This window comes from Numida meleagris, chromosome 1 (genome assembly GCF_002078875.1).
Source record: "Numida meleagris isolate 19003 breed g44 Domestic line chromosome 1, NumMel1.0, whole genome shotgun sequence".
Lineage (NCBI taxonomy): Eukaryota > Metazoa > Chordata > Aves > Galliformes > Numididae > Numida > Numida meleagris.
This window is the reverse complement of record NC_034409.1, coordinates 118,574,516-118,589,785: the sequence shown is the minus strand read 5'-3', so window position 1 is coordinate 118,589,785 and position 15,270 is coordinate 118,574,516. Positions and strand designations below refer to the sequence as shown.

Sequence of the window (15,270 nt, the reverse complement as noted above, 5' to 3'; positions counted from 1 at the left end):
GACCCCGGGCGGAGCGGGGCTGCCCGGCTCGGCCGCGGACCGCCACCTGCGCTCGGCCCCGAGCCCCGCTCCGAGCCGAGCGGTGCCGCCCGCTCCTCGGGGGCTGCTTCTGCTCCTGGCGTATTTTTGGCCGGTGTTTACAGTGGGTGTTCTTCTCATTGGAATCTGTTTTTAAACACCGCTCGCGATGCAGGGCTTAAAATAGACGCGTTGTCTGTCGGGGATGTGTTGTTAACGAGCGGAGGGTGAGCGGTAACCCTGAATTCTTCAGGGATTTTCCATTTAAACTCGGCGAGCAAATCTCGCTGTTTTTTTTCCGAGCAACCTTGCGCGTCATCTATCGCTCGCGAAGTGCCTGAACGTGTAAAGTGAAGGTTCCCCCGCAAATACGCCGCTGATTGGAGTGTTTCGGGCATGGCGTTAGGGTGGGATGGAAAATCAGCGCGCTTCCATCTCTTCCCCGTGTGTGTAGGCGAATTAGGAGAAGCTTCCCCCCGCTGCAAGCGGCTGCGGGTGGCTGCGGTTAACGGGGACCCGGCCGCCCCGCACCGCGATGCCCCGCACCGCCGCTCTGAGGGTGGCTCTCCGTGGTGAGTCCCGGCGAGGGTCTCTACCCTGCGATAGGAAGCCAGATCTGAAGAGGGGATGAACGCCGGGATTAACTCGAGAGGGATACTGAGTGCCCGCCCGTACGTAGTGGCGAGAGCTGCCTGGGGTAGCCGGTTGCTGCTGTGGGGATGCGATGAGTGCTTGCGGCGCATGGATTGCGCTGTAGATGCGATAAGGTGCAGGTAGCACCGAGCATGCCACCACTCAGCACAGCTGGCATTTGCTGCCTGCCAGGCGAGCAGAGCCTGCAGCAGCGTGCGTTACAGGGAAGAGATGCGCTCACATGTAACAAAGGCGCTTGGCTGGTCTCCTGTTTGAGGAACTAATTTTTCAAAAAATCTGCCTTTGGGCACTGCAGCACCCCGTGTTCCCCTGCTTCCGCACCCCTCCTCTTTCCCTGTGGTTGCCCGCACCAGGCTGGGCACTGTGCAGATGCAGCAGCCCCTCGATGCTTCATCCTTCTCTAATCCCATCCTGTTCCGCTAATCGCCTCGCCAAAGCTTTGACACGAGGTGGTAAGGACCAGGCGTAGCGTTCCAGCCTTGCGTTAGGTTTGGAGCATCCCTGGCACACGTGATTGGGAAATAAAAACTGTGGCTCGAGGGTAGATCCCAACAGTGCGAGGGAGAAGCGGCCAGAAAATGGCACCTGGGGCGTTGCTGCGCAGCCAGCTGTGCGCGGGGAGCAGCGAGCGGAGGTGGGAGGACGCAGCTCCCTTGGCGGAGCAGCGGGGTTCTTATTTTAGCGTGGAAGACGGCCAAAGATAAGGAGCGGTTGTCATCCGGCTGCTGGGAGGACTTGCGGAACAACAACAACAAAAAGCTTTGTGGAGGTGGAAATGTTTTCATATGGGTACTGGGAAAAAAAAAAAAAAAAGCAGATAACCTTGTGAGTGATGGACTTGCCACATGAAGCTGGCGGTACGAGGTTCTACCCGTAAAAACCAGAATGATCCTAATTAAGCCCAGATCCCGTTAAGTGACACGTGGCTTTATTCATTTCAGATGTTTCTAGGTCCTAGAGATGGGGCCAAATGTGAAGAGTTTGATGTGGCAGAGAGTTTAACCCCAATTATTTCGACATAAATCACGTGATTGTTACAGTAGCCAAGTACGTGTGATGGGTGCCCCCGAGCTGCCAAGTAAAAAGATGCTTATGTATTTTCAAAAATATCCATGAAAAACCTTTGAAGACCATTAGAGACAGTGCCTGAAGGTCTGCTTGTAGGACACACAGCTGAAATGGGAGCTTCCCAGAGCCGGCAGGTGGGGAAAGAGCAGTGACATAGGAGATGAGTGGTCTCCTCGCAAAGCTGGGGTGCGTAAATGATGTGGGGTAGTGATGGCTTTTCTAGTTGGAGTGGAAGGGGCAGGTTGAGGATGCATGGTGCTGGCCATGAATGGCTTCGCTTGGAGGTCAGGCTGCCCTGGGTCATGTCTCCAGAAATGGCATCTGCGGAGTAACAGTACAGCAATATTTTGGTAGCCTTTCATATACCATCTTTAGAAAGACGGTCGTTTCCTTTTCTCTTTGTTTTGTTTTGCTCAAAGCCTTTCTGAATTATCTCTGAAGACACCAGATTTCAAAAAGTAGGTAACTAGCTTTGTGAGAAGTTGTAGGCTATGAACCATCACTGACCTTCCTCCGTTCTCCTCTGGAATTTCCTTTCCTATTTTTTCCAGTGTTGTCCATCTTTCCCAGCGCACTGAACAACCCCGTAATTTGGCCCCTCTGTGAAGGAGCCACTTTGTCAAGTGACGTAGTGGCCAGTTCTGGCTTCCTCCTATCTTCCAGCAGATCTGCCCACATGTATAGCAGCCACATAGCAGTGCTGTAGTATGGGTGAGAAGCAGGTTGACCTCCCCACCCCAGTGAGTTTCAGGGAGGTTGCTGGACATCTGAGGCTGTAGTTCCCCATCCAGTGACTGCAGGCTGGTTTTGAAGAGCAGTTTGTCCTCCAGCACCTTTGTTTGGTTCAACCTTTCAGTTATGTTTCTGCTCTTACTGTGACATGGAAACAAAGAGGCTGCAGAAATATGGTGGCTACCAGGAAGGCCAGGAGAACAATGGCTCTCACGTGCTCTGGCAGACGGTGCATTTTTCATGGCAAAGCCAGGTTATTTGGAGGAGTGCAGGTCTTGCATTCCAGTGAAAAATAATTCATTAACGGCCAGAGAATAAGCGCTTTGCTCCAAAAAAGCACTCCAGCTGCATTGCACCAACTGTTCTTTTTCAGCCTCTGAATCCTTAATGACAGTAGTAGCTAATTTCTCTTTTCTGTGTTTTTCTAACTGCAGTGTCCTATTTTCTCTGAGTTTATTGAGAAAATAATAGAAGTCATTACATAGCTACTTGTCACCTTTCAGAGAAGAAAACTTCTCCCTGGTTGAATGGCCAAGTTAGTTGTTTGGTGACTGACTGGAACAATAGTAACTTTTTGTAGCTCATCAGTTATTCATCTATGCTTAGTGAATAAACTAATTAGTTAGAGGAGTGTCACTTAACTTATGGTCCATGAGTATCAGAAGACGATGAATAAAATACTCGCAGACAGTATAGCAGTTACACATGTGCATTCTGTTGCACTCCAGCAAAAAAAATACGGGGTCAAGAAGTGACAAAGTGAGTAATGTGTATTCATTGTACATTTTTTTTTATGTTTTATTATCTTTGAAAGCTTATGTGACAGTACTGCATTAAATTGTCCTTGGTTTAAAAAAAATACTTAGGTGGTCCTTTGGTTGAAGGAAAGATATCGAGGAGCATTGAACTGAATGATGCAAAAGGGCAATGAGAATAGAAATGTGGAAAACTAAATAAAGCGTATTTTTGTGTTTATGATGCACATCTTTCTGTTGCTTGGTGATGGATGGCTTGCTGTAGAGCTGTACTCACACGAGGCCATTGCAAAGCAAACAGGAAGGGCAACGTGTTGTTTTTTTAATTGGGATTTTCCTAACCCAGCAGCCAGGCATTGCCACCAGAATAATAGCTGCCCTTTCTTCCAGCCTTGGTGATGGATGGGCTGGAGGCAGGAAGGTGGCTCTGGCCGAGAGGTGGGGCCAAGGCCTGCAACCCTGTGGTGGTACGGGCGTCGCCTGGGCTGGGCCTTGCTCTGCGTGCTGGGAGCACCAGGAGTCCATAGGAAGGGATGTCCAAATAGTTGTTGTTTTTTTAAAAACAAAATCTTATCTACTTCCCTGGGGAAAAAAGAAGAGAACTTCCATGCTTTGTTTGGAAGAATCTTGTCTGTGGAACTGTCTTGCATGGTATTCTCTTTGGGGTCCTGAAAGAAACTTAAGGCAGGGGCTGAGCCCAGATGCCTAGCCTTTGGGGAAAGTCTTCCACAAGCCCCACTGGAAAGTGGCTGGATCACAAGACTCTGCCTGAAAAATCAGTGGGTCTGTAGCCCTGGAGAGTCTCCCGTTGGACAGCAGAGGCTGCTCGCTACGTGGGGGAGAGCATGTGGTGTGTAGGTACATGCGCCCAGGCCCATGCATACTAATGTAAGCCTGTCCTAGAAGAAGGAAGAGAAGAGCCTTGCTGTTGTAGTCATGAGGTGCAGTTAGTTCATCCCTGGGGGCAGATAGAGTTGTCTCTCACTGTTCTGGTATAGGAGGACCTCTGTATGGTGAGAGTGGATTCACAAGGCTTCTGTGATGGAAGCAACAGAGTTGTGTGTCACAGCTCTTCTGTGCTGGGCATGCAGGATATCTCGAAGGATGTTGTGCTCCAGTGGGGCTGGTGGTGTCAACCTCAGTATCTCATTTCTCATCCAGCCATTATATTAAGCAGCCGTTCAGCTTAACAAAGACTGCTTGGCTGAGCTCCAGTAGGTGCTGGAGCTAAAGGGATGTTGTTAGGAGGAAGAAAGCAGTGGTAAGGAGTTGCATCCCTGCTCAGTGAGGGAATGCACTACCCTCTAATTCAGATTTGCTGTCTAAGTCCTTAAGTGACTGTTTATTTTTTATTTTTTTGGTTTTTTTAGATGCTCAGATTGCAGCCATGGGTAATCCCAGTAGTGTTTAGGCATGATACCATCACTTGTGTTTTAGGATATGTTCTGACTGTCATGGTAACTTCCTATCTTCCAGAGAGAATCGTGACACTGATGGGGTTAGCCCCAAGTGCTGCTACATACCACAGAAAAGAAAGTGAAAGCCAAGCATGGCAGTAGGCCGCAGTCCTTATGTTTGTAGCATGTAGCTGCAGAGCTGGCTGTGCAATGGAGGGACTTAGCATGGCCTCCCAGCTCCTAACCACAAGGCAGCTGACCCCGAAATGGTTAAGTCAGAAGATGAGGGGAATGCTGATCATGAAGGGGCTCCGGACATCTTGGCCATGCTGTAGTTGCTGGAGAGGCTTGTCAACACTCCTGCTTCCTGTTTGCTTTCTGGTGGGGCTGAAGAGCTCTTTGCTTTGAAGCACAAAGGCCCAAATACTTCAGGGCTCAGTGCTTCTGAAACTTCTTTTCTTGAGGAGAGGTGCCACTGAACTTCCAAGGAGCTGAGGTTCTCTCATGTTTAAAAAGGAAGGGGGTGTTTCTATTAGAGTTTCCTGTTTTGAACTCTTTAGTTACAGAAGGATTGTCTTTTTGTATTTTGTATTTGTAGATGTAGTGCATTTATATGGATTATTTTCATTTTATCTTATTTTTATGTGTTTTGATTTGTGCAAATGAATTTTCCCATTCTATCTGAGGCTGCTGCTTTAAGGAAGTCTAAGTAAGGTTTCCTGTCAGGAATGGTTTAGATGTAGTTGAATCTTGCCCTGGGGCCAGAGGACGGCTCAGACAACTTATCAAGATCCTCTTCAGGACCTTTCCAATGGTTCTAGGCAGTTACCAGGTAAAATAAATTTGTAGTAAGTTGTTCTGGTTATGCTGATAGGATTTCACTGTAGCATTTAACATGGATGCTTGTTTGAAAAGGAAGTAATAGTTATTTGTAGTATAGTTACTGCTGCTGAATTTGCCAAACATTTCTTAAAATTACGGAGGAAAACAACCGATGTTACATTTTCAGACTAACATTATGATATGGCTGTGATTAATTTTTCCAGGAGCTGTGTGGTTTTTATATCTGCTTAAGTGTATTAACATTTTAAAAGGTCAAAGGTAAGCTTTAAAATGGATGCCAAATTAAGATGGATGGGAGGAAAATGACATTTAGTTCTTGTTACTGCATATTGTTTGAATTTGACCAAAGGCAAAAACAAAACAAAGAATCACCCTCCCCCCAGACAGACAGACACAGATGCACATGTACACTCCCTCCACCTGATATCCTGGCATACCTGCTCCAGGAAAACCTTAGTGGTGCAGGAAGATCCTCACCCTAACAAAAAATTAGTGGTCTTTGCTTCCAGATGGTCTAAGTACCCCTCTGCGAAGCCTCTCATTTAACTAATGTGAGTGAACTCTCTAAATAAATCTAGCTAAAATATTTATATTAGGAAAATACGGCTCATGTGAACCATAACCACACTACCATTTCCTGCCCTTGCTGTGTTTGAGATGACGGTTTCACCAGGGAGAAGGGACTGTGCTCCCGTCTGCATCCACACAGCTCCTGGCAGACAAAGTCCTTCCAAAATCAAAAAACAGGTTACAGTGGAAATGGGTCCTCTGCTTCCGTGAGAACAGGGAGCTGCTCTCTGCAGGCACCAACGCGCTACAGCTCTGATTTTGGAGAAAGCAGTATAGCTTGCCAGGAGGACTGAATCTGATTTATGCCCATCGTTTCCACTCTTGCCCTGAAATTAGGTTTAAGACCTGGGCTGCGATGCACCGTGTTGTGGGAATTATGGCCACTCCATTCTTTTAGGGACCCAGCACCTATTTTAAATTCCCTCCCCGCTAATAAGAAGTCATCCTCAGCATCCCTTTTAGGGTGCTGAAAATGTTTGTCCAAGGTTCTGACAAAAAGGAAAAAAAAAAGGGGAAAAATGTGAAGTGTTCAAGCGCTTGGTTCCACTGTGAAAATGTATTTTTCATTTCAAGCTGAATTGATTCCTTCAAGGCCTTGCTGCCCTCTGAGTGGAACAAACAGCACACTTTTATTTTTTTGTTTAACCAAGAAAAAGGGGGAAAAAAAGTCCTTCAGTGGCTCAACCTAAACATTTCTTTTTTTAATTTTTTTTTTCAGCCTGGCCACTGTAGCAAACAATTTCATTATTTGCATAGCTCTAATTGCAGTGATTAAACAAACACAGCAAATGCTGACCCTTCGCAGAGCCTCATCACAACCCTACAGCCAACTTCGTCTGTGTTTTTTCCGCAGGGAGGGAGGGTGGAGTGGCTTTGTGCTAGGCTGAAAAGAAATTACCGACGTTTATTTATTTTTTTCTTCAAACTGTTATGCTGCCGACGTAGAGCAAGAGTAATTTCACCCATCCTCTTGCTGGCAGATTCAGCGATATCACCGTGGTGTGAACCTGATACAGCTGAAGAACAATCGGGTTTCAAATAACTTGCTCATGTGTTACTCCCAAGCTGCAGCCTCCAGAGCCATCATTAGAATAATGTGTAGGATTGATACTCTGCTAGCAATACTGATACTAAATCTAAGGGCTCAGAAGCAAACATTTACACTTTCATTTTTCATGGTGCCGATGGCAGGTACTCTAATACAGGGTTAAGCAAAATCTTATCTGGCTGCAGTTCCATCAAATAGGAGCAAACAATTTTTTTGGACATTTTTTAATGACATTTATTTATAGCAGGTAGAGCACAGGCGGCTGCTATTTCTCAGCATGCTGGAAGAATGTTCTCCAGATGGTGCTTACTGTTTATGCTTTTATTCGGTTCACTTGAACACAGCAGCTCTCTACACAAAACACGGAAAATTGGAAAATAAAAACAATTATGTTTTTACAAAGTGTCACGTTGTTTGCTGAAATGTCTTATTTGACTGATGAGAGATGCTTCAGGGCAGCGCAGGGGATCATGCCTCTTGCACAGGCGCTCACCCAAATGGGTGCAGGCATCTCCCCAGCTTGAGGGGATCTGCCAGTCTTCCCCACATGGTGGGTTTTACGTGTTTTCTGGTGGTACCCTCGTATGTGTGCCTCCCCTTTCTCCAGGGCTATGGGTGAATTTAGGAAGGGGGTGGTGAGTTGCCATGGTTGAGTTTTCTTAGCCCAGGGTGGGAGAGAGGTCAGCCGTCCCTGAGCCCTCCTTGTGTCACCTTTTCCATGGCTTCCAATCTCCATGCAGAATAAAGTATTGAGGTCTTCTGCTGGTCCAGGCTAAAAGCAGTGGCAAAGCTCAGGACTGGCACCCAAAAGGAGTGGTGTGATCCACGGCATCCTGTTACCGCGGTGGAGTTGTAGATCCCCACACCATCCAGTGGTGGGTGTGCTCTTGCCATTGCATTTACTCAGCCCTGGAAGGCTGGAAGGTTTAAATAAAAGAATGTGGAATTTTAAGAATATTTTCTTGTAAGTAATACTTGGAACAATTTTCAAAAATTGTTTGTTCTTTTTTTCTCAATTTCTTTTTAAGAAAACAGACCAATCATCAAAGTAGATTTCAACAAGAAGTTTTTTTTTTTAAAAAAAAAGCCTTTCAATAAATGTTTCTGGCTTCTGTCAGCAAACAGAACAAAAAACCAACAACAGTCCACAGCACTTCAGGACAATTATCCGACCAGCAAAAACCCTTTCCAGTTTAAACTTTCAATTTGGACACAATTATTATTTCTTTGTAAGTACAAGCCTTCAGTTTCCTTTGAAATCCAGTTTCAAGCCAGCAATACTTTCAGTGAAATTGAATTTCAAGAAATGAACGTGTGATATGTCATTCAACCCATTTTGGGGATTTCTTAGCTAAATGGTGGAGCAGTGCTGCGCAGCGCTTCCATTTCTCTCCTCCTGCAACCCAAGAGACAGCCCTTTTCCAACCCAAATTCTTGCTACATCAGCTACATGCTGTTTATCTTCAGCTGCTCCCTTGGCTGTTATTATTTCTTAATGTGTTAATTGTAGTTCCTGGACCCCAGCGTGTGAGCATGTGTAATGCTCGCTGTAATGACGCCGATGCGTTCTGTAGTTCCTGGAATTGCAGAGAGAAAATGTTACATTTGTCCTGGGCACAGGGCATCCAGTAAGGGAAACCAATTACAAGAATTCAAATAGCGTAAAGAACAAAGTGGGTAATTGGGAGGAGTACGCAGTGAGGCTCGGGTTTGGTTTTTTTTTTTTTTTTTTTTGCCTATTCAATTATGGTTCCAACTAGTGGTCTTGCTTTGTGTGATATATATATATTTTAATTAAAACTTGAATTATGTCGGTTGCTTTCCACCTTCTAACAATATTTCACTGTGAATTCATTCCTAATAGCGAGTAGTCAGGGATAAGGAATGGCTTTGCTGAACGATGAGGACTGTTAATTATTAAAAAGAAACCTATGGATTTAAAACAAATTAGAACTCATTAAGACGAGGTCTGTTTCCACACAGAGCAGCTGACATGGAGAAGCACATCTGTGAGCCTGGAAAATGGCACTTTTTAGCTGACGCATCCCTCGTAGAGGTGCACCTGTTCCACAGGGGTCCAGTTGCTGTTGGGACTCCTGTCAGAGATCCCGGCTTGGCTTGGTTTTTGCTGTCCAAATCTGGCTGTGACTCAGGTTGGTTCTTCTTAGGGGCTTTCTGTGGAACTTTGTAGAAAATCCCGTGGGTTGAATTGATTGTTGGACACCATATGCATATATAGCTATGTACGGTTGCAGCCTACTTGTTTGAAGTTTTTGGAGGCGGTGGCTGTGTCCACAGGAAACTCCTGATAAGGAGGGCAAAAGGTGATGTATGAGGAGTGTTTGAGAATTTAATTTTACGTTCCCATATGGGCTTTGCACCCCAGGATTTGCTGTCAGGCTGAGACATCCCTCAGACTGTCAGCAGCATCACTGGGAGCGACACACTTGCATCGGGAGAAGCAGCACCGCCATTCTGCTGGCTAGAAATCAGCAATAACATTTTGACATCTGTGCAACAGTTTAAAATGAATTATTCAGCACATAGATCGTGCTGTTGGAGCAGCCAGCGCATCTCTGCCCATTTACTGCTGTCAGTCCGTGATGGAGATGCCACTGGTGCCAGTGGGAATGGAGCACATGGGCTGGGGGTAGGTTTTGGCCCGTAGCCTGGAACAGCATTTGACAGCACCCCTACAGAATATGAAGGGAATGATCTGCGTCACCATCGACAAAGACCTAAGGCCATGACAGTGTGCTGTTCTCTTGGACTGTTTTAAATAGGTGCTGAAAAAAAAGGCCTTAAATAATTAGTGGTTCGGACTGTTCAAGTTAAGCACCAGAGAGCGAAGGATGAGACTGGTGTGTTGCCTGTGAATCCCCAGATCCACCAAGCGTCTTGTGCCCGCTGGGAGCAGATCCAGGCGCAGCCCAGCTGCAGGTCGCAGCCGGCCCCAGCTTCTGCCAGGCCCGGGACTGGTGCGAAGGAGTCACTGATTCCTGTCAGCACAGAAAATGTATGAGAGCCGCAGGAAAAACGGCATCTGATTGGGAAAAACATGGTGAACAGCGATGAGAACGTGCTTTGGGGAACTGCAGGTGGGGGAGACTGGGAGGAAGTACAGAGCGGCTGAACAGCAGCAAAGACCAGGTCTGTTTGAGACAGGCTTGTAAGAGCGGAGGTGGGCATTTAGCTTCCTAATTCAGCACAGTCCTCTGAATTCAAGCTGCGTATGTGTTGTGAGTCTGGCATCTGTTATTTCACAAGATGCCTGTTCCCTGTAGCTGCATTTTAAATATAGATGCAGAACACAGGACGATAAAGTTCAGTGCTATGGGTTATTGGCGTTTCCTCACCTTCCTTCAAGTACTGTGCTGTAGCTGTCCACTGATGATTTATTCAGCGGGCAAAAATTTGGGAGCACATGAATAGCATTGCAGGGTGCAACAAAATCAGCAGTCTGGCATTGTCTTTGTCCATGTTTGGGTGACGGAGCACAGAGGCAGCCCAGAGGCTGTGCAGTCTCCTCCTTGGAGTCCTCCAAGACCCGCCTGGCCGTGGGCCTGGCTCCCTGCTCTGGGAGTGCTGCTGGGCCTGATGGACGCAGAGGAGCCTGCCAGCTTCAGCCATCCTGGGATTCTACAGGTGGCTAGCTGAAAACCCAGCCTTCCCCAGTTTCTGTCCATACTTGTGTTACACGTAACACCCTACCATATAAGTAGCCCAGTACTGCACTTGGAAAGGAAAGACATATTATCCAGGTAACTATAAAACAAATGGCTAGCATGTGTTAAATTTCTCACGCAGGAAAGCAGATCTATAGAGAAAAGACACTTAAGCACATAATGAAAGTTAAGGAGATCCTTATGTCCTACTGAAGTCAGTAGCATTTAAGCATGTACTAAAACCTTTCCTGAAATAGGGATATAATACACTGAGAGTAACACAAAAGCTGTAAGACTGATGCTGAACAGCTCTGAACCCCCTTGTGTGCATGTATGTGTAGCCTTACTGTCAGCATCCCTGAGAGCTCTGCCAAACAAAGAGAAATAATGATGAATACTTCACAGCTCACGATGCCCAGGTGCAGCTCTTTTGCAGGAGGTGGGTGACGCTCACCCGCTGCTTGGCACCAGCCGTCCTGCGGCTGCCATTCCCAGCAGTGTGAGCTGGTGCCTGGTTGTGTACTGTCGTGCAGCCAGCACCAGCTGCATGTGGCTATGTGCGTGCCGTGTTTCTGTAATGTCTGTGCTGGCTTTCTGTATGGCTGCCATCACCAAGGGCCTGCATGTCCTCACGCTCTTTGATCTACTCGCCATCACTGCGCTCCTCGCAGGCAGAGGAATGTTCTCGCCCCTTGGCAGCGAGCAGGAAGAGGCACAGGGAGATGTCAGGTCGGATTTTAAAAGGTTTTCTCACATCCATGTGGAGACACACTGGGGGATGTTCTTCCAGGCCCTGTGTCTGTGGGCACTGGGCTCTGTGTGGGACGCTCGACCTCATGTGGAAGGCTTGTGGCAGGGGACCGGAACGTGTAAGGACCAGGGAGGGAACCTGCCTTGCTGGTGCGTGTGGCAGGTGGTGAGCAACCAGGGACGTGCAGAAGACCAAAAAGAAAGGGAAAGAAGGTAAACATCTAAAGTAATGTATGTATGAGGGTGAAGAATGCTACGTGCTTTTATTGCCACTCGATTGGAAGGATGTGTGCAGCTTGTGAGTATCCATTAATTAGTGCTGCAGTTGCTCCGTGCTGCTATCAATAAAACCTTCATGGTACGTGGTGATTTCTTCCTTTTTCCACATGCCCTTGTGAAGATGCCTGTCCGTGCAGTGCCCTGTGAGCAGAGTATGCCACCGTGCCTGATTTCATAGCAAGAGGACTGTAAAATCCTTCAGCAGTTACCCCCAGTGCTGCTTTCCTTATAAAGGATCTTTGATATGCAGTACTTTCTTGCACGCGCAAAGTCATCGACGTTTTTCTTTCTTTTGCTGAAACATGCTAATTCTTAAAATGGCTCCTGCGCAGGCATTGCCGGCTGCACTTAGTGCCTGCAGTGCGATGGGTTAGCAGCAGCGACAGCAAAGGCTCTCCTTCATTTCCTTTATATGCACATCGTGCAGCTTTTCAAACAGTGCATCAAACAACACCGACTGGAAATTTCCAGGCCCATTTCCTGTCTGGTACATGCTCATAAAGCAGGATTGTCTGTACGGTGCGTAGCTGCAGTACTGCAGAAAGTCAATAAAGAGCTGACCACCTCACCTCTATCAAAAGCAGTTGAGAAGCCCTGCCTCATCTGCCTTATTAAAACCACACTTGACTCCTGCAGAGAGACATAGCTGGAAACCTTGAAGAGAAGGATTAAAAAGGAGGCAGAGCCTGCAGTGAGTATTCTCCTTCTGGGTCTTGCAGTAAGGTTAAAGAGTATTTATTTTAAAATGAACTGAAAAAAGCAGATTCGTTAAGGTCTTGCGTAAGTGTGGGCATTTTGCTTGAACCTCTGACTCTCCCACATTCAGTATGACACAGAGATAAGATGATTCGTTATTGCAGCAATCAGTAGATTTAAATAGCTCCCTGATGGATTAGTATTTTAAATGTAAGGATGTGGACGCATATAGATGTGCATGTGTGTACGTACTTAATCTTTGCAAGAAAAGGCATATTGTAGAAATAGATTCAAGAGGTAGGATTTGTGCTGCAGAATGTATTTCAGTACACACTTGAAAGGCTGCTTATTTTTTTTATTTCTTATATAAGAGTAATTGATTGAATGTTTGCCAGGCTTTCAGTGGGAGCCACCAGGAGTCCCCACCCCCCACCTTCCCAGGGCCCGATAGCTTTTTCTCACCTTAAAATGGAAAAAGAAATAACTTTTAACAGAAAGATCGTTGCTTGAGCTTAATATGGTAAGATTTCAGAGATTGAATTTTCTGATAGTAATGAAATGAACCCTGAGTTGTGCCATGAATTTGATTGCAGTTAATTAGATTGTTGAGATGCTCAACAAACCTAGCCCATTAGCTTTAGCTTCACATATTTTGGATTTGTATGAAGCGGTATTCTTTATATATACATATATAAATGTATGTATAATATGAAAACTTGTCTGGCAGCTCGGTTGCTTGGAACAATTACTGTCTGTGAGTAGTTACTAACAATAGCGTTGTTGGAAATGTCGGTGTGCTGCTGACCATTAATCCCACTGTGTTTATTGCTTTGGTGGCACAGGCTTGGTTTGCCTTTTCACAAGGAAGAATACAGCTGCATTTCAGCAAAGAGACATACACAAGCTCTGTCCTGCAGCTCTTTCCAGTTCTCATTGATCTTAATGAGACTAGTCACATGAATAGGAGCGACTCGTGTCAAAAAGGATTTTTTGGCTGAAACTCACAATTTCTATTTATTTGATGTGGAGTGAAGAGCTCCTGTTGTTGGGTTTTGGCAGTGGGGAATATTTGCAGAGTGGGGTGTCCCATGAGATGGTCTCATTGTCTTGCCTTTGCTCTTTATGCATTCTACTCTTTTTCAGCAATTAGAAAGGTGGAGTATTTGGTGATGGCTGAAAACTACTGGCATGAAACTACAACTAACCAGGAATAGCACTGAAGAGCCGTTCGTGTTGGGTGAAAAACAGAAGGAGGATTCTGTTACTGGGGAGATGGGCTCTCCAGGGCAGTGGGCGCAGCCCTGAGTGCCAGAGTTCAAGGAGCGTCTGGACAACGCCCTCCGTCAAAGGGTTTGATTTTGGGTGGGCCTGTGTGGAGCCAGGGTTGGACTCCATGATCCTTGTAGGACTCTTTCAACTTTTGGGATATTCATTGATTTTGTATGACTTGACATGCAGCCCAGCGGTGCATGGGAGGGAGAGCTCCCGTCAGAGGTAGGAGGTGTAGGTACCTGGCGTTGGGCTGGGCCCAGCATCTCCCTGAAGCTGCCAGGGGTTGTCTCTTTGCTTGGCTGCTCCTGCTGTGCCCAGTGGGCACCCACTGAGGGAACCGGGCAGGCTCTGCCCATCACATGGGGAGCTGCACGAGTCCTTGTGAAGGGTGCTGCAGCTCCCCCATTGCCACCGCCTTGGAATAAGTCAGAGGCACCGTGTCTGATGTTTCTCAGGCAATGCTAGCTAGAAAGGAAACAATTTTACAGATCAGCAGTTTTTTATGATTAATAATATTATCCTGCCTTAATTGAAAAATGGGCTGAGGCCCTTAAGAAAAAATTAAGCTGCAGGAATTAGAATCTAACCTCTTTATGATGAATGTGTATTTTTACACGCCACATATTACTGTCAGTGCTTTTGGAAATAATGGCACGGCATATTGTAATAAAGAATTGTCCCGTGTTGTTTGTAGTTGCGTGGCACCATTCTGTCTGCCTGACTTGACTTTAAGAGCTCGGGTAGAATCCATGTGAGGGTGCTGAAATCCTTTTAGAGGGAATTTATGTACAAACAGGGGAGCGATGTGTAGGCTCCAGGCTTCGCTATCAGTTGTTATTGCTGAGAGATATTCACAGGGAGCTAATGCCAGACACAGCATTAGCTATCTTCAGCCTTGGTGCCTTTGTGGAAAGTTGGTAATAAAATGAGAGAGGGCTCCCGTCGGCATGATTCTTAAACATCAGTGAATCATCTTATGCAGCAAGTCAGTTGCTGCTGGGGTGAGTGTGTGCAGGGGTCTTGGTGAGCCTCTTTCTCTACCTAAACAAGGCGTGAGAGGGAGCAAACCTGCTGCTGTCTAACCCGGCATGGAGCCACAGCTGCCTTCCCCCTGGAGAACCACAGCTTCAGCAGCGGCCGGGGGGAGCGTCTCTGAAAGCAGGTAAACGTGGGAGATGTGAGCGTAGCACCTTGAAATACAGACACTGTATTCCCCCCCCAGAGCTTTCAGATACTCCCGTCAGCTTAAATACTGCTAACCCAAACATTCGAACATGATGAGTCAAATCTCCCTGGAAACCAAGCAGAGAAGAACCCGCATGTGTGGAGTCGCTGGTGCTGGTGTTTGTCTCCGACAGACAGCATGAGAAGCTCTCCTCCTCCGCCTCCTCCTTCCAAGGGGACATAGCAGAGCAGTCAGGAGGAAAGGCTGGGCTGGCAGCGAGGCGGAGGATCGTCGGCTGTGGGATGCTCACGCAAGGGCTCCGCCAGGATGAAAGGTCTGTTTGGCTACCCCCTCCTTT

General features: G+C 46.8%; 1 protein-coding gene across 2 annotated transcripts in view; it reads left to right on the top strand.

Annotated features, from left to right (window-relative positions):
* The window catches only part of RAI2 (retinoic acid induced 2), a 31,990-nt gene continuing 17,581 nt past the window's right edge, over nt 862-15,270 (top strand). Inside the window, exon 1 of one of the 2 annotated variants that reach the window (XR_002442516.1) lies at nt 862-15,246. The gene's annotated coding sequence lies outside the window, so the exon portion shown is untranslated. The remainder of the gene's footprint in view (nt 15,247-15,270) is intronic. The other variant, XM_021409563.1, reaches the window with a different exon arrangement.